Genomic DNA, 22,925 nt, shown 5'->3' on the forward strand with positions numbered 1-22,925 from the left:
CATCTCACAGGACTTGAAATTTACACTCCATCTTTGCATTTTGTCTGCGTGCATTTGCAGCCCCAGAGAACCATAAATACGGAGACATTCTATATTTTTTGAAAAATGATTTATATTACTGTTTGGTTTAATTTAATGCGCAAATGAACAAGGTTGGATAGACACATTGCATGTACACTGAGCAATCACTTTTATTTACACAATACATAGCTACACATATTCAATGGGCCTGCGACATGAGGAGACTCCAGAGCAAAGTCACAGGTGACACCCGGGTGGTTCGCACAACTGCACGGCGAAGGGAGGGGCAAGGGTGGAGAGACACATTGCATGTACACTGAGCAATCACTTTTATTTACACAATACATAGCTACATATATTCAATGGGCCTGCGACATGAGGAGACTCGAGAGAACAGACAATCAAATTACAATCATTTAAACCGTGATGTGTATTTCTCAATGAGCTCTGCTTTAGGTGGACATGGAACAGAGGCAATGTTGGGTGGCAATGCAGTTGTCCCCTGCACAGGTTCGTTCACAACTCCATGTATGTGCCTATCTAGGACATCAACAATAAGTCTCTCAATAAACTCATATTGCATATCCTCAAACACTGGTTTGATCACCCATTGTTTACTTCTTTTAGTGAAGGCCTTATTGTAGCGAAGCGTCCCTAAAGTTCCAGTCGTCCTACTTTGTTGACGGCCAACATTATGGTTATGTGCCAAGACCGCTAGAAGAGTCCGATTTATCATGCCCTCCATGCCAAAATGCAATCGTTTTGGCCTGTACTTTAGGCACATATTGTGGAACACCTCCAAATCTCCTGTGTGGCAGAATTCCGTGAGTCCCCTCAAATCTCTTGTTATAGTTTTATCAAATACAATCTTTTCAATGGCTTTGTGAGTGGGTGATGAAGGAATCAACCACTTCTTCTTCCGTGCCTCCTCTGTGGACAAATGGCCATGTTCACAATTGTGGAAATGTTGGTTTGTGGTCCAGTGGTGAACGTTGATACAGTGTAGCATTACTGACCGCCATTTTTCCAGTAGAATTTCCAACGACCCTCCACATGTTTTTGAGCTCCACCAAAGATGGTTGCTGATTGACTTGGACCACTGTGAAATACCTTGCATATCTTTTTTTTTACCTGCAGCCGACATTTTTTTATTGATTGTTTTTGCAAGATGCCAAACGTCAAATTGGTGATTTATATTTTTGTACTCTTCTCTCATTGTCTTGGCAATTGAAACGTGTCTGTCCGTGGCTATCAGGTCGATCACCATTCCCCGCGATTGTAGTTCTTGCAATGATGCTACAAAGCCAACTTTCTCCATGGCCACTGAGGATGTACTTTGTGACACCTGCACGACCACCGAACTCACAATTTTCTTACTTTCCATGTCCTGAAAGTGGTAGGTGCAGTACTTGGCTGAAAATCCTGGGCTGTCGCACTGTCCATCACCGGCTAGCCTGAACCGTTTGCCCGCGAATGTACTATCAATAGACATTTTTTCCATTCTCCAAGCTTCGCTAATGGCTGGAAATAGATAATCGGTTTGGTATTTGTAGAACTGAGTTTTCGCAATGAAATGGATTCCCACAAACTGAAAGAAAGACTCTAACTTTTTAAAACTTGAACCACTAAAAAGTGCAGCCGCTGCACAAAGTAGATTGCCTGCTGGCAGTTGCCCCAGCATGGGTTGTGCAGACCATGAGAAAGGATGATATTTTGTACAGGTGGCATGTATTTTAAGGTTAGTGCCTCGAATTGCACGAGTCACATTAATCAATGGCTCCCCACATACTTCCCCACCAACCGAATGCCCACATTTCATCTGAATAATAATATCAATCAAACAACTATCGAATACAATGAATTTGGCCTCTTTCCTTATACTGTCACTCTGCATCCCAGCTGGTTCGGCCTGTAACGTTGAGGACATGTCACTCACATGAAAGGTAGAATCTCTGATATCGTCTTCCGCTATGTTCAGTGATATTGATGGTGTTTCATTGTCGTCCACTTCATTCTCTTCCATTGCAACATCTGTTCCTTCTCCGGCGATGGGTGAATAAAACAATTTCTTCAACTTTCTCGCGGTCTTAGTTATTGCGGGTGTGGATTCTGTGAATTGATCTCCGACTGCATCCGAACTACCAGGAGGACATTCACTATCGATGGCTGGATGTGGTATAGCTCCGTTGTCAATCACTTCATATTCTTCCCATTGGCACGATGCATCTCCAGTCTCAAGTCCCTGCCAAAAGGTTTGACAAGCAACATCTCTCGTTCGCTTCACTGTCTGTGTAGATCTAGTTCGTACACCCACTCGCAACTAGAGGACAGATTGGAAAAGGGATGTTCAGTTTAAACACAACTTACAGTATTGAACTATTAACAGTGAAAAACAACATAATATAGTGACCAGGACACTAACCTTCTTTTGCTTTCTTTTCTTTGAAACTTTCTTGCCTCGAACTTCAACATCAGGACGCTGTTGCTCCGACTCGTGTGTGCATGTCTCCACTTCCTCTTGCGCTGCAACGACTATATTTTCATGATAAGCACATCCATCACGCACTGACGCTCCATCGACTCCCTGAAACATAGAACTTTCATTAGTATGTATAATAATATTGAAAACACAAAATGTACTTGGGGACCAATACCCACGTACATCTCAATTGCAAAACACGAATGAACGCTTTGTGTAGAACATTCAAACGACAATTATTCACGCATTGTTGATCTAAATAGATGGAACTGTCAAGATCCATACCTCGGGCTCCTCATAGACTTCCATTGATGATATTATTGAAGATGATGCTTCAGTAACTCCCTGAAACACAGTAATTGCATTAGTATGGTTTTCTATTTTGTTAAAAAGAACATAAACTTTGTGCAGGCGTCAACGGCTCATCTAAATAGACCTGCACAAATGATCAGTTGTCTAAAATAAATAATGGATATGTAAATATGATTCGATTTGCTCGATCGTTGGAAGTGTCACCACCCAGAGATCTGCATCAACTACTAGGGGTGATGTTCTTGTAGAAGAAGCTCCGTCATCTCCCTGAAACATAGTACTTGCGTTAATAAAGAAGGAAGTATAGCGGATGTAATCACGTCATATGATCTCGCTTGATCGAACTGTCAGTATCCATACCTCGAAATGCATAAGAACATCAAGGGACGATGTAACTGCGGTGCACACTTCTGCAAGCTGTTGCGCCAACCCGTAACTGCATGCTCCCCCTTCTTCTTGGAATAATGCTCCATCGACTCCCTGAAACATAGGACTTTCATTAGTAATGAACACAATATTGAAAAAAGAAGACACATAGGAGGGCGACGACAGAAGGACATATCAATGGCTAAAAACGAAAGAAACATTGTGTGTAACAATCATGCTACAAGAATGCAAGATCTGATGATCTCCATCGATGGAACTGTCCGGAAACGTACCTCGAGCATCTGAGTGACATCAACGGTTGTCGTCAATACGTTGGACTCCTCAGCATCTCCCTGAAAGACAGTACTTGCATTATTTTGGATAACAATAATTATAACTGAAAACAAAGACTAGAGGACGAGTACAAGGGTGTACCATTAGGTAAAATAATTACATGATAAATTAAAACTATTGATTTACATGCCTAAAACAAGTCAGTGGCAGAATAGCCAAGTAAGATTACCCGATAGGCGCTTGAAGTGGCTGATGACTGCAATAACGACACGGATGGAGAATCTTCCGCCTTCATATTGAGTGGATACATAAATGGGGAAATTATTGTTAGCTAATGCTACACACTACCGCAAGGCCGAGAGATAAATACGTAAACTTGACTCACCAGTGGAGGGATGTGGACGAATAGAGTGGGAATAGCGGTTGAGAGCAATTTTCGCCTCGCTCGCGGTGTGTTCTTCTTTATTAGCAATGATGTGGAGTACATGTCTGAGCTAAAGTGCCTGCTGCAGATGCGGTATCGATCACCCCTCTTGTCCGCAAAGACTTCTAGGACTCTACTTTCAAGCTCAGACGGTGGATATCCGCAATATCGGACCCATTCTCTTATCTGATCTATTGTCTTAGGGAAAACATGCATTATAGTACCTTCAGATTTATTATGGGTCTTCGAAGGGCAACCGCCAATGGAACAGGCAGGCATTGTGGAAAGTTCTGAAAAGTAAAGATCAACAATTCTCTATGAATACCAATGTGTTAAAAAATTAAATGACACATAAAAGGTTCAATGCAATGTTCGTTTTGGTTCTTGGAACTATACAGGTTATTCACATGCGGATAAGTATTTGAATAACTTTAAAAAAATAGAAAAATAATTTGACTAAACTCAGAACATGTGACTAGTTCCTTGCATGTACTGTCTTGAACGAAAAGAAATTGGACGCAAAATGATTATGGTACATGGCCTTACCTTGACGAACAAACAGTTAGATTCCGGGATCAGAGTAGTTTCTTGTCGTAGAACAGTGAGCAGTTCACAGGTTGCAAACTGACGAGTTTCCTCGAAGTGGTCACGGAAGTTCACAGAGACGAAGAGCAGATAACCAGCACCTTCACGGGTTGACTAGCAAAGCGCAAAGAAGTTCTCATTAGAAATATGAAGTGGGTTATAAAGAATTCGAAACAGGGGTGTGTTTGTGAATGAATGACGTGTATATGTCGTGGCATTATGCGGTTTGCAGGGGGCCGTCCAGCGTGAGGGGGGATGCTTGGCAGGAGACACGGGGTCTGGAGGTAGACATGGGAACAACAACCCATGCTCTATAGACCACTTTGAAGTGTACATGGTCTTTGGCACCTCTTGGCCTTTATCGCTCCCTGACAGCTCCACTTGCCAGCACAAGTACCCCGCTGCGAACTGCCTTTGATAGGGCGGGGGGTGGATTGGGGTGGTGGTCGTGCAGACAAGACTCGTTTGCCGCAGGGCCTCACCAAGGAGAGGCCATCTAACTGCATGTAAGAGGCAGGCTGCAGGATCTAGTACATGGAAGGCAGGGGGGTGAGTTTATAAATACCTCACCGTCCCAGGAGAATATATGGGTGCAGTTCACCCTGGAGACCCTGGATGCCTAGGCTTGATGCCAACCCGCAAAATAACATATGTATGTCTGCTGCATATGGGTTCAACGGTTATGTGGATTGAAGGTGGGCGGCCAGCGTGAGGGAGGATGCTGGCCGGAGACATGTGGTGTGACAAGACAAGGCACAGGAAGACTATTCAATGGAGACACACTAGATTCATTTAAAAAATCAAAACAACCATTGTTAAAATATATGTTGGGTTTTATTTTAGATCTTAATTTCAATTGAACATAAATAATAAACATTACACATTGTAAAGTTCCGGTTGCAGCACATCCAGGGAAAATCCGCGGTATTGTCCACTGTCGCTGGGGAAATGTCTAATGGCAAGTACCGCACAGGCAGGTATTACTCTCCGAACGCGGTGTCCGAGCCTCCCGTGAAGCCACCAAGTGAAGCAACGATAGGCCACCAGCCTGTACCACCTGTGAAAAAGAAAGATGCAAACTGTATTAAAATGACAAAACTTTCTTATCACTGTCGATTCAGGTAAAAAATGTCATTCTGCTTTGAAAAAAATTCTATCTAGAAAATGCACAATATGGAACCAATTTACATGCATTCGAATGATATGTAGATGTAATTTTATATGTGGGAGACGACCATGAAATAGTAGTGGCATCACTGACATCACAACCAGAGTATACTTACTCGTTACTCGGATTACGCGGACGAACAGTGCCGCGAAGTTCGTGCATCATCATCCTCAACACGGTCCGTGAGAGGCAGGCTTCCCTGAACTCTGGCAGCTCGGTGATGCATTGCGGACTTGGCTCGCCTTCCGAAATGTAGGCCAAGCACCCGGAATTTTCACGGCAGCAGCAGTTCTCCTCCTCAGTTGGAATTAGCTCGCACCGATTGCACGTGCACCAGGTGGAGACGCCGTCCATGCGACATGGTCCAGGCTCTTCATCCGTTGACTGGTCCTCCCAACTGCCGTCCGAATCCCCATCGTTTTCGCGTGCTTGCCTTTCCAGTAGTTCTTCCTCGGTGTACTCGGGCTCGTACATATACGGCATTATTGTAGCCATTGTGTGGTAAAGAAAGTAAAATAATTTACAGAGATGGTACAGGTGTTCACAAGGCCTAGACGCGGCGAAGGTAGCTGACCAGAGCACAGAAATGAGTCACAGAATACTCAAAGTAAAACAGAGAGAGTAATGGAATCGAAAATCTGCTGCTGTGTGTTGTGAAACGGTGTGTTTATACTTATTGAGGAAAGAGGCGTCCTGCCATTTCCATGGCGACACTTCATTAGCTGAAGCGCAGCGATTGTTGACACGAAACGTGCTTTGGCGTTGGGAAATGGGCGGTACGCGTCTGCTGATGTCAGGCTCAGGGGCGGGGGATTTGATTTAGTGCCGCAAAAGCAGGTGAGCCAGGGCGATGGGGGGAAATGATAGGATTATCAGAAAATGGCGGCTGATTTCGAGTGCGATAATGGACGAAAAGTCGGGTAAGGTCCATAGGAAAGTTTTCTACGATCTACCGAGTTATGCTTAAAAACACATGGCCGAACCGTAGGGACAATAAAAAAAAAGTCCCGGAACTATCCTTTAATAATGCAACTATGGACGTAGACCTGGGATCTGTGTTTTTTGGTCAGGCGTAATTTATTTCGCCATGTTTAATTAATTTTAGAACTTGTATTAGGTGACACTGCTTTATGGAGCATTTCTGTGACTTGTTAGCCAGATAGGGCCAGGAAGACAGCATGTGTGCCCGTTCTCCTCCATTTTAGAGAATTTTGGCTGTGTCACCTTTAGCTTTTATGAATTAACCACAAAAATGCTATTAGATGTATATATACATTCTCCACATTAATATATGTTTGTATGTGGCTTGTTTTATTCTGTGAAACGTAGGACCCATGGCTTATGTAATAAAATTACAATTTTTTTATATTAAATGAAAAATCCAGTGCACTGTGTATTACATTCTGTGTGGTGATGTTAATAACCTACGGAGTGGGACCCAGTATGAGTTAAGACTGGGCCATTAAATTTGTCTTTGAATGGTTCATCCGGGGGACTCCCCAAAGTGTGTTGATCCTGTTACTCATTTGTCCCCTGTATGCTTTTGAGTATTTATCCCTTGTGCGGTAAGGCCTGCTAAATGTGTCATTCCTTTGACTAGTTGTTTAAGTTGAAGGCTTTTGAAAATAGAGACCTTGCTGTTGTGTCTGTGATTTTGCTCAGACCACATGTTAAAATGACCAAGTACTAGTGGGTGCTTTTGGTCCACCCCAAGGTTAGCAATTGTGTCTGGGAATTCGTCTTCAAAAGCATGCTCTTACAATGCTGGGAAATAGGGAAAAAGCAAGTAAAGTTTTGTCAAGTGATTGAAATTTCAGTGGACACGGTGGGATTCACACCCCCCCGATTCAGAATTGTCGTTTGGTAGAAAAAAGTTTTCTTTATTTGGATCCTTACAACTTGGCAAGCAAAATTTAAAAGTTAAAATTACAGGCCATCAAAATGTGGCACTCCCATAGGGCAAAAAAGTGCGCGTTTTCGGGCATTGACGCGTTTCGCTGCAAATCTCGCCGCTTGTTCACAACAGTAAGCCCCCAACAACCAGTGAGTTTTAAAACATTAGTGCAGAGCATACGGGAAACACTGGAGATTATTTTGGTCAAAATAGAAGAAGGACTCCCTTAGCCAATGCACATCTTGTCTAGCAACAGCATGGTGGCCATCTTATAATGTGACAGAGGTAGTGCTTTTGACTCTTATTTGCAGCTTTTCTACACTAGACACATGAATAGCACCCCTCGTGCATCAAATATTTTAAATTGTGCTTGAGTATCCTCTGTTTTGGGGATTCCATGCATTTTTGAAAACACAGTATCTGACATTTCAAATCTAATGTCATGTAGATGCCCGACTTGCCACAAAGTTATAAACAGCCACATAGACATTTAACGGTATTTTGACACAGAGTTCTACCAAACACGTGCACAATGCACTGACAGGGTTATGGGCCACCCAGTCCCAATGTGCGATTAACGCCTAGTGGCTTCATTGATCAGCATAGCATTGACTTTCTCAGAAACCTTTGTATTTCATGAAATGCATATTGCACCAATGGCTATGTTGATTAATGATCCAGTTGTCTCATCTTTGGCTTACAATCGGCAGCACAGTTCTTATACTACGCAGTGCATTGGGATCCTATGACATGTCGGTAGCGAGATGATGCATACTTCAATGGCAGTCATTCTGATAGTGTGGCTGTCTTCATTGCTCTTCAATTAATAGGGTGCATAGTGCAAAAGGCGACAAGCGCCAAACTTTTTCTAATTTGGCAGTATGATATTATTCATAAATAATGCATTGGAATCCTTATGTGCCAACATATCGATGGACCACATCATGCAGTGGCAACAGTTATGATGATTCCATAAGGTTCATAGTGCAAATAGCAACAAGTGCCAAACCTTTTCTGATTTAGCAGCATGGTATTGTTCATATAAAAGCCTTGGAATCCTTCAGTGCCAATATATTGGGAAACCACATCATGCAGTAGCAATGATTGTGATCATGTTCCTATCTCTGATGTTCTAAAATGTGTAAAGTGCATAGTGCAGTAGCAGCAGTATTGGTCAGCATAACAATGTATCACGACTGAAACTTTCAGTTGGCAACGTAGTTGGTTTTGTGCAAAATTGCATTCGACTCATAAAGTGCATACATATCCATAAAGTGCAAGGTGCAATAGCAGCAATTCTTATCAGTTGCATACTTATTCCATAAAATCATTTCTGAATTTCTGAATTTCCCATTACAAAGTGCATTGAACTGCTGCATCCAGTGTGTCTCGCATGGAACCTAATCATATAATTCTTTACCAAATTGCACATTTACTAGTTTTGTCCACTGCATTTCTTAAGGCTCCTTAAAATCGACCAGTTCCCAATCTCTCTATACACAAATATACTGCATAGTAATTTTTAGATCATTCTGCCTCACAAGGAAGTGTCTGTTCAGTATTTATAAAATCACAGACACTCCGCCCTCTCCTACTCATGCCGTACATCTATCCTTCAGATTCCAGGCTAAGTCAGCCACTGTATTCGCTTTCTTGCCCAAGCTGCTCCATCAGTGAGATTGCTTAGTAATTTATCCCCTTTGAGGAGATATTAAACTGAATAAGTATGCCAAGAACATCAAATAAATGAGCACCAAAAAGTGTGAACCTTGTACTTGAGTGCTGGGCCCTTTTGAGAGTGGTCTATATTACAATAAAGCAACACTGTCATTGCATTTTAGCATAGCAATAGGTCACCCCTTATCATGTGCCTGTCCTTGAAATATACACTATGAGACTACCAATTGTATTCCAAGAAAGGTTTAATTGACTGAATGCCCCTATATCGACATGTGTTTGACAAGCTATTAGTTCATCATTTCATATTACACATATGACATTTGTTAATGACATACGTCGTTTATGTAATGTGAACTGATGCCCCCTGCTCCCGGGCACTACACCCAAAGAGAGCATGGGAGGAAAAGGGTGACAACCAAAAATGTACTCCTTTACGACTCCTACAAAGCGTTTGCAGACCCCTGCCCAAGCAGCCTCCCTGACAAGGAAAGCTGAACCTGCATTGGTTCTGGAAGAAAGAATCTTGAAGGTTCTCATGGTGGTCTGAAATCCCAGGATGGCCCTGGAGCTGCAAATCTGCCACCTCAGTGAGGTACTCAATTTGTTACACGCTGACTTACAGAAGATGTCTGAAAATCAAAAAGGAAAAGACATTAAAGTCACCTCAGTGACAGAGGAGCTACAGCCACTGAAAAGACAGGTATCCCAACTCATGCAGACAACCAAAACACTAGAAGCAATAGCGGAGGATGCAGAGAGCTGCTCCCTTAGTAACAATGTTCACATGATCGGACACCCGGAGGGCCAGGAGGGAGAATCAATGATGCTCTTTCTAGAATCATGAATGCAGGAAAAACTGGGATCCTAGGGCCTTTAAAAGTGTTTAAAAATATAGAGTGCCCATAAAGTCCTTGCCAGCAAACTGCCACCCGTTGCGAGACCTCATACAGTGATTGCTAGGAGCTTTAGTTATAGAGACCAGGAGGCAATTTTACAGATGGCGAGGCGGTGCAGCCCGATATGCATGGATAACTGCTCTGTATTAAGTTTTCCAGACTATACAAAATGATAATAGATAACGTTACATGCTACTTTACCCAGTCCGGCCCGGCTGAAAATCATACAAGGAGATAGACATTGGTTCTACAGCTCTCCAGAAGAAGCTGTCTAGAAGTACCTGCAGTGTACCAAGTGCTGGACGGGATTACCACAATAACTGATTTCAGGCCCAAATAACCGGACAGACTCAAAGAATATGTCAAAACCCTACTTTATTATCAGCTCAAAAAAAAGGCAAATCTAGCAAGCATAACAAGTTTGCAGCTTACTCAGTCTCAGAGCATTTCTGTTACACAAAAAACATTATACCTCGATGTACGTCAGCTATGATGTCATCCTACATGGCAAAAAGTAAAGCATATCATGCAGAGGGATTGGTTAAGGGAACATGTATACCTACAGCTTATTCAGATGTTAATATTGTTATTGTTATTGTTATTTTGCACTTATATAGCGCCTTATATACCATTGGTATGGTCTGAAGGCGCTGGTAGGTTGAACGCCCTTGGGAACCGCAGTTCAGATCAGTAGAGAGAGTAGGGAGAGTCAAAAGGTGCGTGTGAGCACCGGATATGTGTGCAGCTCGTGCGGTACTTGTGTAATAGCTGTTTCTTATCGGTAGGTGTGGTGGTTGAGAGATCAGGAGAATGTGTTCGTTCTGGCAGGATTTATCCGGAACGGATGTGGCTGCGTTAGGCCTGAGGAAAACGCCTGGCTGGGGGTGTGAGACCAGCAGTGTTTACATAGAATGATGTGGAGTAAGCGGCGGATGTTCGTATGAGAACAGTTATACCGAATGGTGTCATAGTATCTCTGTATTCTAGTTGAGTGGTGATGTAAAGGAGAGAGTAAGCGTGGTGGTGTGATATGATGGGTTGTATGCTTTTTCAATGTGCAAACTTCTAAATGCAACTTTCCCAGAGAGGCTACTGGGCGAAACTTCTAAGTACAATTTTCCACACAGAGGCAATTGGGTACACTTCTAAATTCAATTTATCAGAGAGGGTATTTGGCACACTTCTAAATGTAACTCTCACAGAGGCTATTGGGTACACTTCTAAATGCAATTTTCACGGAGCATCTACTGGGCACACTTCTAAATTCAAGTTTTCAGAGAGGCTATTGGTCAAACTTCTAAATGCAACTTTCCAGAGTGTCTATTGGATTCACTTCTATAATCAACTTTCACAGATGCTATTGGTAGCACTTCTAGATACAACTTTCAAAGCGTGGCTATTGGGCATACTTTCTAAATGCGGCTTTCACAGAGGATATTGGGCCCATATCTAAATTCAATTTTCCACAGAGAGGCTATTGGGCGCACTATTAAAATCAATTTTCCAGTGAGGCTATTGGGAACATTTCTAAATTCAATTTACCAGAGGGGCTATTGGGCACACTTCTAAATGTAACTCTCACAGAGGTTATTGGGTAATTGGGTACACTTCTAAATTTCACAGAGGGGGTATTGGGCGCCCTTCTAAGTGCAACTTTCACAGAGTGGTTATTGTGGACACTACTAAATTCACAGCGAGCTTATTGGGCATACTTCAAATGCAACTTTCGAGAGTGTGTATTGGGCACACTTCTAAATGCAACTTTCACAGAGGATCTTGGGCACACTTCTAAATTCCATTTACCAGAGAGGCTATTGGGCACATTTCTAAAATTCAAGGAGAGGCTATAGGGCACACTTTCTAAATGCAACTTTCACATGCTAACATTCACAATTCCATCTAGATGGGGCGCAAGTAGGCATGCCTTGAACTACCTCTAACTTCATATCATTCAGATAATAGTAGACTAATAACAGCGGATTGGCTTCTGCAACAATGTATTTTCCATCATCACATTGGCCATCCTGATTGGCTGGCACACTCTTCCAACCTTGGACATTTGGCTCATTAGCAGCACGCAAGAAAAATGAAACCCAGGTGCAGGGAGCAACGTCAGACAATTGCCCACTTGGCTAGTTAGCCTACCATTTCTCATCAGTTAGGCCCTAAGCCAACGCTTCTTTTTTGTAGTTGACCTTGCTAGCTGTTCTCTTCCGTTGGACGTTAAAGGGAGTGAAGGTACATTTCTATCTTCCTCTGGAGACTTCATGAACAGCACTGGTTTTCTAGTCTTGCACCACGTGTGAGGAGACCATGATTTTGTCCTTCTATCCTTTCATTTAGTGCTTATTTGATTCAATTATATTGGGTGCAATTACTCTCTTCAACCTCTGGAGACTTGGTTGCTCCGTTTTGCATATGCTGTCTTCATCTTTGATTGTCCAATAATTAGCATTCACAAATGTTCACTCCTTTATTTAATCTAAGAGAAATATGTTCTACGTACATGGCTTGTCCTCTTCGACTCCTTTCGTGTCTTGCAGTTGCTTCTTTACTTTAATCAATTTCTAATGCGCACAGGGGTACCCGAGGGCTTATGGGTGCACATATAACAGTGCTACAATATAGGGCCTGGGTCTCTGATGTTCTCTGCTACCTAGGGTTTTTCGTTAGTAAGGAGACTAGTGAAATAGTAGAGTTTTAAATTTCTTTTTGAAGGAATCAGTGGACTCTGTTTCTCTTAGGTCTTGTGTTATAGCATTCCATTATATGGGTGCTGCCATACTAAAGGCTCCCTTAAGTGTTTTACTAGTTTTGCATCTATGTGTTTTCAGTAAATGGATGTTGCTGGATCTCAGGGTCCTCTGACTTTGTTTCTCTACCACCCCTTCCAAGAGGTAGGTAGGCGTATGGCCTGCACCACATTTATGTACGATAAGAAACAATCGAAATTGCATTCTAGCATTAACTGGTAGTCAATGTAGGCTTCTCCTATCGTCAGATACATGGTCTCTCCTTTTGAGGCCTTTGATTATCCTTACTGCGCTATTTTGAATAACTTGTGATCAATTGATTTATGTTAGTGTGGCCCCTATAAGTATGCTACAACAATAGTCTATCTTGGCACCTATTATGGCTCTGGCCATTGTTTCCGCATTGTTTAGTGATACTACATGTTTGAGATGTGTCAATAGCTTCAGGTAGTACGTGGAAGAGGATATGAGGTTGTTAACTTGGAATTCCATGGTTAGAGTTTGATCCAGAATAATGCCCAGAGTTCTGACCTTTTTTAGGGTCTCGATATGCAATTTTAAAATGATTAAAAGCTGTTCCTAGTTCAGCCAGCTTACTATTTGTTCCCATCACCATTAACTACGTCTTGTCATTGTTTAATGGTAAACCGTTATTCACCATCCATATCTGGATTGTGTCATAGATTTTATTAATTGCTACTTCATCAATGTTGTGTACTCTTGTTAGTGGGATGACACATTGTGTGTCATCAGCATAGTTGGAAAATATGACACCCATATGTCCCAGCATATCAAAGAAAGGCAACATAAATATGTTGTAAAAACATGGGGATAAACATGCCCCCTGAGGTACGTCATAGATTAATCTTACTGGTTCCGACTCTGGCTCCTCACTGGCTACCCTACCTTGCCTGTCACTTAGAAAAGATATGATCCACTGAGTTGCTTGTTCAGAGAAGTGTGCTGTATCCCTCAACCTGGTGGCCATGATGGAGTGGTCCACAAGGTCGAACGCTGCCGAAAGATCAAGGATCATCAGTAACAAAGCATGTCCTAAATCCATGGCTTCCAGTAAATTTGGATTTCAAATTGAGAAGGGCTGCCTCTGTGCCATGGTGTTTTCTAAAACCCGATTGATGTTTATTTAATATATTGTGGTTGTTGAGAAATATGGAAATTTGATTATAAGCGACCCTGTCTAAAATTGTAAGGCGAAATGGTGTGTTTGTAATTGGTCTATAGTTCATCAAGGATAATGGGCATAATGATAATGGGCATAAGGTAGATCTTTTCAGGAGTGGTGTTATCCATGCTTCCTTTGGATCTTTAGGCACAGAATTTTGGGAGAACGATGTGTTGACGAATTTTAGTAGTAGTAGAGAGGGTGCGCATTCTTTAATGATAAGTGCTGAGCACGGATCCCCTTTGTAGCTGGTCTTTTTTAGTTGTCTGATGACTTCTGCTAGTTCTGGCTCTGTGATTCGTGTGAAATAAAATTCCTGCTGTGTATTAGGTTGACTGATAACCTCTTTGTTATTTATTTCAGTTGAGTTTATTTTTATTTCAGTTGAGTTATTAAGAGTAATTATTTTCTCATCAATGTTTCTTTTTGATGTTTTCTAGGTTATTCGTCATGGCTTCCTGGACCACCATACTTTATCTTTTACAAGTGGTGTTTTGTTAGGACCTTTGGGGCATTCCTGCTCTTTCAGAATCTTGAATAATTCTTTACTGTCTGAGGTCGCCTTAATACTTCTGTTGTTGAAAGTAACTTTTCTTGCTTGAATTATTGCGTTTTTATAGGTCCTGGCAGCGTCTTTACATAATATCTCTTTCTCCAGTCATGGAAGTGTTTAGTATTTTTTGTTTTTAATTCTTGGATTTCTACATTGACACATTTGTTGTTTTTCCGTTCAGTTATGTAGCAAGCAAATGCAGAAACTACATAGCCCATAACCATCTGGGCTCTGAGTAGTTCTTGATTCAACGCCTCACGGTCACGAGGCCAAAAAGAACGCTGTGACACGTTCACGCACAAACTCTTTTTTGATGCGGTCAGGTGGTTTATTTACACACAAGGCCGTTACAATTGAGAGAGTTGGGAGGAGAACGATCGAGAGACGTCCGATTCCCTTGACTAAGGTAACGTGAGGGTTGGTTTTTTGTTGAATAGATGGTTACACCACGGAGAGTTAGAGCATCTCTAACGGTACATTTTTATGTTTAGACATTTGCGGATGTGAAACGTTGATGACTACGAGCAGAAATGGCTTTGAACTAGCTGAAAAAGACGAGGAAGTGATTTTTGGCTTTCCCGTTTGGCGGTAAGCACGAAGAGAGGCGGTGTCCTTATTTTTTGCAATGGGTTGAGACTCCGTTTAGTAATTGAGAATTGTTTTTTTGTGATTAACTATCAGGCAGATCGCAACAAGTCAGCAAGACATGGTCGTGCAGTAGAAGTTTTTGAAGAAGCTCACTAAGGAAACAAAGTGAAGCACTTGCACACAATACCCAAGCATATTTGGAAGTGAGTGAATATGTGATAGTGCTAATATGAAATGAGCGAAGAATAATGACAATTATAGATGACATATGAAGATGTCTTTTTTTTTATATGCTAAAATGTAGGATATCTGCTAAGAAATTACATGTGACATGGATATGCGCATGACAATGAATTTATATATGAAGCACATAACTCATGTTGGGGGTTGGGTGTGGCTCAGATCCAGGTGCGATCAGGGTTTGATTGAATAATTGTTCCATAGGCTAAAAAGCAATAGGAGATTATGTATGCAATAGCTGTGTCTTGTTCCACATTACATGATACCACACATGATATCTGATATAGATGTCTGTCTTGTTTTATATCCTTTTGTAGATTTAAGTTTGGGAGCACATGGGTGCCCCTGGTATGCAACACATTTTTAACATGACTACGTGAGAAAGAAACAGTGTCCTGAAGACAGAATCTATGAAGAAATACAAAGGAAATTAATTTGATTGTATTCTTGAGAAAAGTATCGATTCTAGAAACACATGTTCAGTGTTGGCACATTTATTTCTCCCAAAGAAGAGGAGAATATTATAATAAGAACGTACAACTACGGTGTGTCCACAGGTTATGTTTGATTGCACAAACCTAATGGGTGATGTTTAGATGCATACTTAAAGAATTGGTGAACAGATGCACTTTTGTGTGAACCATTAGGGTTCTTTTATATGTATTACTTGTGTTTTATAGTTTATATGACTGTGATAGACATTAAAATGTGTTATGTGTTATTTTTTGAAAGACCTTGTGTGTCTACCTACATATTGAATGAGTAGCGTGTATGTGTAGTGGACAGATGTTATAGACAAACTCATACCCTAAGAGGAAGGAAGCCGTTGTTGTGGGATTGTGTTTTCTATGATTTCCGTTCAGTGGGACAGAATTATTTCTTTAATGGTGCTTTTTTCTCTGTAATTTCCTTAATTGTGGAGAGGACTAAAGTAGTCATATCTTGTAGCGTATCTGCCTCCAAAATTTCTGAGTTTAGGGTGGAAGCACAAGGTATCAGAATGTCAGCTGTCAGATTCTTCTTATTTCTTACTAGAATAGGGACCTTAGTATATATAATTTTGTTGGTAAAGCATTCAATTTTTACCTAGAAATAAATGCAATGATGGTCTGACCACGGGCATGGTTCTACTCGATTAACTTCAATGTTAACATTGTGAGCAGCCACTCAGTCCAAAGTGTGCCCTTTCTCGTGAGTCGGGGTTGTAGCAGCTTGGTGATAGCCCAAGGTGTCAAGTGCAGCCTCTACGGCACTTGCCTTGACAACTGACGAATCACCAAGCCAGTAGTTAAAATCTCCTAACAACAACAGTTTGGTGTTGGGTTAAAGCAGTGGAAGAATACTGTTGCATAATTGATCATAGAAGTTCAGTGCTACTGTTGGTGCTAATTTTTACTACTTGGCACAAAAGGACCAACAACGGGGTCTCAGACCTGAGTATACCCTTATATGTTAACGCAATAGAAAGCTCAGGTTGATTAATTCTGTGGGGAAATTTTAATAAAAATCTTACATTTTTTTTAATAATTTTTTTAGTTTTTTTTTAGTTTTATTTTTAGGTTCGCCCTCGAGTGAGGTACTTAAGGTTTCTTAAAAAACTACTTCATAGATGAAAGAAATGATTTTATTGGGTTTCTCTATCCACGGGATATTAAAAAGGACAGTACAAATAGACGTCTTTCTATTATGTACTTATGTTCACTTGTCTTAGAGATAGCGTCCAGTTTTTTTCGGTTTTGCTTCGGGTTTAAACTTTCCCATTTTCCTCTTCTATTCTGATCTTTATCATTGTTTCTTCAGAATTCAGTTTGGAAATTTTTAAGAGTTCCCATCTGTTTTATGGGAGATCATGAATCAGGGAGTCCGGCGAGTTGTAGACTGATTGGTTATTCGTCTAAGACTCTTCCTGATATTCAAGGCCACAAAAAGCCTACCGGTTTCAGTGGCAAGAATGCCACATTCATCAGGGCTGGGCAGACGTTTTAAGAGGTTGGTTTGTCTACATCTAGAATGCTGGACGGATGGTACTAGGGGATCCCACCTAGTTAGAGGGGTCCCCATGGATGTCCATGTGGTTGGGGAGAATAGGTATTGCACTTCCCAAAAGGCATGGAATACTTGACATGCTCTAGAATCTGCTCCGTTTACTTCATTTTGATCGAAAATCCAAAATAGGAGGTCGGCTCTCCGTGAGTGATGCCGGGCCGTGTGTTGTGTGGCTGCATACAAGTGGAAACACAAGCTCATTTTTACTAGCAAAACCTCGCTGCCTTGTATATCGTCTATTCTTAATTCACAGATATTTAGCTCTGATTTAAAGATCAATGCAATGCCTCCTCCTCTGCCCCCTTTACTATCGTTGCGCAATATGGAGTAACCTTCGGGAATAGCCATCCCTAAGGATGGTCCAGCTGCGGCATGACTCCATGTTTCTGTAAGAGTGCATATATCCAGGTTTTGTTCCTGGATATGAGCAGCAACCTCTATGGCATGTTTTATGACAGATCTAGTATTCAGTAACATGACTTTAAGTGTACAGATATGTTGATGAGATATTCTTGCTGCGGCATCATTGATCCTGAGCCAAACAAATATCCTTTGTTCTTGCACAATTTTGTATTACAGCGCCTTTCAGCTCTGCAGCCTTGGTTTTTCTCTTTGAGGCTTCTAGCTTACTATTATGCAAAACCGACGTCCATTTTCTCAACATGGCTTTTTTACCTACGTTATAGTTCCTACTTTAAGAAAGCTTCTATATGTCTCATCTAACTTGGGTTTCTGCATATATACAACTACTGCATTTTTTCTCACTTATCTTCTCCGCATATAGGATTTCTTCATATCTGCATATTCATATTACTTTGTTACTTCAGTTACATCTTTATTCTTAAAGTACTTGCATATCATTTCAGTGTGCCCTCATCTCTTCACTTCATGTCGTCACTTTAAAATGATGAAATTAAATGGTATTTTATTTGTATCGCGCTCATGCACAAGTATTTCAGAGCACGATCAGGCAAAAGGGAGGGGAACACGGGAGAAAAAACAAAAAAAAGAAAACAGCGATCTTACTAGGCCCAGTGACATTTAAGAAAGCGCAAGCGCAAGTGCAAGGAAAAGGAAAAAAGGGGGAAAGTGCATGGGAGGGGGGAGTGGCAAGTGCGGAACAGAGGAGTGAACAGAATAAATACTAAATAAAATAAATAAGGGCAATAAACCATGTTAGTGCGGCCCGTATGTGGCGGATGAAAGTTAGTCAAATAAGGTAAATCTGAGTAGTGCAGAAGAAAAGTGTGAAGGGGGCTGTATGGGTACAGATACAGAACCCCAGTGCAGAGGGTGGCCTGGAGGCACTGCAGGCGGGAGGCAGGGTGAGCAGGTACCTGGGCCCGAGTGACAGAGGGTAGCCAGGTGCAAGATGCCAGGAGACGAAACAGATCAACAGGGGAGAAGGGGTGGCAAAGAAAGAGGCAAAAAGGAGGGTCTTGAGGTGCTTCGGGAACCAGAGATGGTTTTCCTCAAGTTTCAAGGTGGCCGGGAGGCTTTTCCAAAGGGAGGCCCCAGCTGAAGACAGAGACCTACCACCAGCTCCTTTCTTTGAACATCGACTAACCCTGATGGAGTTAGAAGTAGAGGAGTGAAGGGATTAAGAAGGGAGGTATTTACTGAGGGATAGTTGAAGGTATTTTGGGCCCAGGCCCCAGAAATCTTTGTGCACAATGCAGATGGTTTTAAATGTAATCCTTGCATCAACTGGGAGCCAATGAAGGGATTTCAAAGCTGGAGAGATACGATCACAGGGCTTGAGGCCAAGGACAAGTCTAGCAGTCCTGTTCTGGATTAGTTGCAAAGGGTGGAGGGTGGAGGCAGGTAGATTTAGAAAGAGACTATTACAGTAATCAAGTCTGGCGAGAACCAGAGCTTGGAGACAGTAAGCTTTTGAGTGAAGGAGAGGAAAGGCAGGGTGCCTCTAAGGAGGTGCAATGAAAAGTTTGACTTTTTGGAGACGTCAGAGATGTATGTGGAGAAGGAAACTGTGGAGTCAAATATAACCCTCAGGTTTTTAGACACGCAAGTCGGGGTAGGAGGAGGGTAAAGGGAGGCCGGCCAGAAAGTGAGAGGAAAGGATGGAGATGGTGTACCAATAAGGAGGATCTCAGTCTTGTTGGCATTTAGGCAAAGCTCATTGGCGGCACACCAATTTTGAATGGCGATTAGACAATCAGAGATGAGGGAAGGAGAGGAGGGGGCTGAAGGAAGCCTGAAAATGAGTTGGGTGTCATCAGCCTAGCACTGGAAAGTTGAGCAGAAAATAAAGATGCAATAGGCAAGAGTTGGCAGGTATTGGTTGAAAAGCCAGGGCAAGAGGTTAGACCCCTGGGGGACACCACAGGTGGAGAGGGAGATAGAAGATAGGAAGGACCCAAGTTGTACCTGGGAGGGTCGATCAGAAAGAAAAGAGGTCAGCCAGGCCAGAGCCTGATTAGTGATACCCAGGTTGTCACGGAGACGATTGAGCAGGGTGGTACGGTTGATGGTGTCGAACGCAGAGCAGCGATCAAGTAGGATGAGGGACAGAAGGAATGTTAGAGTCGAGGTTGGAGAGCAGGTCTTCACAGATGTTCAGGAGAGCAGTTTCCGTGCTTCTGGCAGCACTGAAGCCACATTGGTGGTCATGGAGGGAGCCAACAGAGTTGGAATGAAGATTAAGCTGACAGATGGCTAGCTTTTCCAGAAGCTTACCCAAAAAGAGAGTAATGAAAATTGGGCGATAGTTTGCCAGGCATGAAGGATCAGCAGTGGATTTCTTGAGGAGAGGATGCACAAGGGAGTGCTTAAGAGGGGGTTTGGGGGTGAGAGCCAGAGGCAAGGGAGAGGTTGCAGAAATTGGCAAGGGCTGGAGCAAGGGTGTCAATGTGGTCCTTCACGGTTTTAGAGGAACAGGGATGGACCTGTTTGATGAGGTTTTCATAGATCAGACTTGTCTAGCTACCTCATAGGGGGAGAAAAGAGGAAGCTAGCCGAGAAGGAGAAGGAGAGGGAGGAGGAGGAGGAGGAGTGGGAGAAGAGGAGAGGGAGGGCAGGATGTCCTGGGTTTTAGAGATAAAGTGAGAGGCAAGGGCATTGAGGCGAGAGGAGGGGTGGAGACTGCAACAGGGTTGGCCAGCTCCTTGCAGCCTTTGAAGAGTTTGGCTGAATTGTTAGATGCCGCTGAAACGCAGGCTTGTATATGAGCTCTCTTCTTAGTGCAGACAGTGAGTCGGTATTGCCGCTGGAGCAGGTGGCAAGCCAGTTTGTCAGAGCATGAGCAAGAAGCCCTCCATTTCCTCTCCGCCACCCTACACTTACGTTTAAGTGTAGCTAGGTCAGAGTCATACCAAGAATTGCACTTGACTTTGGACTTCAAACGGATCCTCATGGCAGGGGAAAGAGTATCAAGAGCAGCAGAAATAGAGGAGTAGAGAAGAGAGAGGGCTGTGTCAGGGCGTGAGTCAGCCTGGAGTGTGGCAGGGGGAGAAGGTTGCAGCGAAGGCCTTGACTGACACATGTTTCATGGGCTGGGTATTTGAGAAGGTGGGTGGCAGTCTAGGAGTGGGCTTGGCTTGTGGGGAGGAGATGGAAAGATGAGAAGAGAGGAGGAAATAATCACTCCAGGAGAGAGGTGTGGCAAAGGGGATAGAGAGGGGGAGGCCAGAGGAGATCAAGACATCAAGTGTGTGACCAGCAGAGTGAGTCGGGCTGAAGGGAAGGATAGAGAGAGTGAATCACAAAGGTTGCCGAAGAGAGAAGATGAGGGACAAGTAGAATCAAGATGGGTGTTGAGGTCACCGAGGAGGAGGAGTTGAGTGGTTGAGGCCAAGAGGGAGGAGGAGAGGTCCGCCCACTCAGAGAGGAAAGAGATGATTTGCCCGGGGAGCCGGTGGAGAGTAACAACAGTAAGAGAGGGGCTAAGAGAGAGAGAGGGAACCTGCAGACTAGGCATTCCAAAGAGGAGTACGTCTGAGTGGGAATGAGAGAGGCGGGAATCCACTCAGTGAAGATCAGGGCTACACCCCCTCCAGGCGGATTGGATCTCTGGGCTGAGTGGATCTTGTAGCCGTCGGGGAGGAGAGTCATAACTTGTGACAGAGCTGCCCGTGAACCACGTCTCGGTGAGACCAAGGACATCAAGGTCAAGTTCTTCTAGGAGATGACAGCTGTCAGAGGAGTGTTTAACAGCCGAGCGAGAGTTGAGAGTGGAAAGATGGAGAAGGTTAGCAGCCTTAAAGACCTTCCAGGAAGGAGTACAAATCAGCGGAATGCCCTGCGGAGGTGTGGAAGGAGCTTGAGCTGGGGCAGAGGAGGAAGAGGAGGAGGGCAAGGTAGCCAGGGGAAGAGAGTAGGGGACAGCTGGAGATGATAGGAAGTTGATGAAGTGAGGGACCACCTATCAAAGAGGAGTTGATTAGCCTGAGGGCCTTGTACCATGACAGTACCATTTAGATCATATGAGAGGTACAGAGATCGGGTGAGGGAACGAAAAAAAGGATGTCAGTGATGGCTTGTCTGGCAGAGGTGCTGGAATAGGTGTCAGCGATGGGGAGACCTGGGTTGGAGGCCAGGATAACCTTTTTGAATATCTTCTTACCAGACGTAGTGAGAAGGGAGGGATAGTTGATAGAGAAACAGTTGGAATAGATAGGGGAAACAGATAACAGCATGGGCAGGTAGAGAGAGGATGCAGTAGGAGAAATATATAAGCACAGAGGTGTGAAGCAGTCCCCAGGCTAGCAGGTTACAATTGAGGGCCAAGTAAATTGAAAAACACACCCACATTTGACTCTCCCAAACACACCCAAAAATGAATTGCAGGAACAAACCCAAATTTGACTTTCACAAAATCACACCCAAATATGACTTTCCCAAACACACCCAAATTTGACTTTCCGAAACACACCCAAATGCGACTTTCCCAAAACACACCCACATTTGACTCCCCCAAACACACCCAAAAATGAATTATAGGAATAAACCCACATTTGACTTTCCCAAACACACCCAACTATGCCTTTCCCCAAAACACACCCAAATGCGACTTTGCCCAAACGCACCCAAACATGAATTATAGGAACTAACCCAAATTTGATTTTCCCAAACACACCCAAATATGACTTTCCCAAACACACCGAAAGATGACTTTCCCAAACACACCCAAATTCTTACACTTGTCAGACTTTACTTATAGTTCTTCTCAGGACCCCGGAGCCACTCGGGGAGGTCAGCTCTGAGTCGGAAGGAGGAGGCACTGGGGGACACCAGCAGAAACAGGATAACGGTGGCGAAGGATGGCTCTCTTCAAAGAGATGGAGCGGATGGAACTGACTCAGCGGATGATCACGCCTATGGAATAGATTCTCCAGAACAGACGGGATGCTCCCCCGCTCAGGACACTTGAAAGAGAAAAATTCAATGCAGAGGTTAAGACTTTGTACGCGTCCTTAACCGGTCG

The 22,925-nt window shown here is 43.0% G+C and overlaps 1 protein-coding gene across 2 annotated transcripts in view; it reads left to right on the forward strand.

Annotated features, from left to right (window-relative positions):
* Positions 1-22,925, forward strand: part of TMOD4 (tropomodulin 4) — a 304,747-nt gene that overhangs the window by 16,717 nt on the left and 265,105 nt on the right. Inside the window, exons 2-4 of one of the 2 annotated variants that reach the window (XM_069649872.1) lie at positions 14,790-15,014; positions 15,100-15,196; positions 15,290-15,399. The exons of the other annotated variant lie outside the window; for it this stretch is intronic. The gene's annotated coding sequence lies outside the window, so the exon portion shown is untranslated. The remainder of the gene's footprint in view (positions 1-14,789; positions 15,015-15,099; positions 15,197-15,289; positions 15,400-22,925) is intronic. 2 annotated transcript variants of the gene reach the window in all.

The sequence above is a fragment of the Ambystoma mexicanum genome, chromosome 1p (genome assembly GCF_040938575.1).
Source record: "Ambystoma mexicanum isolate Mex_15411 chromosome 1p, UKY_AmexF1_1, whole genome shotgun sequence".
Taxonomy (NCBI): Eukaryota; Metazoa; Chordata; class Amphibia; order Caudata; family Ambystomatidae; genus Ambystoma; species Ambystoma mexicanum.